The following is a 1485-nucleotide window of genomic DNA, read 5'->3' on the forward strand; positions in this document are numbered from 1 at the left end:
TATCTAATGCCAGATAATAGCGAGTGCTGTTGGAAAACAGCAAAAGAGGGTGTAGATGAGGTCAGCGAGGAGTGCTTGCTGTTTGAGATAGGATAACCCTGGAAGTGTACTCTGATGATGGAAACTTAGAGCAAGCCTGCCCAAGTCCCGTGAATATGTGCAGGAAGAACTTTACAGGAGGGAATGGCAAGCCCATGGCCCTGAGGTAGCAGTGAGTTTGCTGTGCTTGAAGAACACGGGACCTTGAGTGTGGGTTTGGAGTGAGTGAGGTAGAGATGAAGTTGGACAGGTAACCAGGGGTCACATCACACAGAACATTCTACTGTCATTAGAAAAGCAATGCCATCATGTTGGCATCATCAAGCATTTCTTCTTTAAAAAAGTGGAATAACCGTGTACTCAAAAGTAGGGGAAAGAAAAATAACGTACAAGTGGTTCCGAAGGAAGAACTTTTTTTTTTTTTTTTTTTTTTTTTTCTTTTTCCCAGGCTAGGGGTCAAATTGGAGCTGCAGCTGCAGGCCACAGCCACAGCCACACCAATGTGGGAACCAAGCCGCGGCTGCAACCTACACCACAGCTCATGGCAATGACAGATCCTGAGCGGGGCCAGGGATGGAACCAGCATTCTCATGGATACTTGTCAGATTCGTTTCTGCTGAGCCACAATAGGAATTCCAAAAAAGAACTTATTGGTCACAGAAGATTTCTTTATAAGTCTCCCATGCTCCATCCGTGGTGGGAACTTGGCCCTTTTTTTGGTTCTCCCTGCACCAAGGGTAGTAGGCAGGGTGAAGTCCATTCCCACCTTCCATTAGAGAGAAATTCTCTAAGTTATCTCTATACTTCTTATTGCAACTTTGTCCCAGACTGTTTTTCTCCAGGATATCTGAGATAGTGTCTCCCTTTGGAGCAGAGGCCAGATTTGTTTTCTGACCAGGAGAATAATGTCTCCTCTGAGGGAAAGACTGGGGTGAGGTGGGCTGCTAAGAACCCCTTTAGATAACTGGGGTTCTCTGGCTGTGACACAGACCCACCTAGGTGACATATGGACCTAGGCCCACCTCTGCATCACCCTCATGGGACTCTGAGGGCAAGAGGAAGCAAGTGAGCATGAAGCTCATGCTGACTGTTTTGAAATAAAGGGATAAAGTACTTTTTGTTTGACCCAGGTATCTGTTTTCTGCCAGCATCTATAACACCGTGGCAAGGTAGTTGTTTGCTGAACAAAGAGGGTAAATCTCAGACCCTTTACAGATTTGACACCTCCTTAGCTTCTCGGCCAAACCCAGGCAGCGGCAAATCCCAGCTACCCGTGATGGAAAGCGATGCCACAAAAGCTCACTCAGTTCCCCAATGGCAAAGTTGTCCACAAGACTCTAAATTACCACTCTGAAACAGCGCCTCTCCCACCACACCCTCTTCCACATGGTGTGGTGGTCCACTGAATTGTGGCTGATGTTCTCGGCCATGCCTTTGTCCCAGAAG

This window comes from Sus scrofa, chromosome 5, assembly GCF_000003025.6.
Source record: "Sus scrofa isolate TJ Tabasco breed Duroc chromosome 5, Sscrofa11.1, whole genome shotgun sequence".
NCBI lineage: Eukaryota > Metazoa > Chordata > Mammalia > Artiodactyla > Suidae > Sus > Sus scrofa.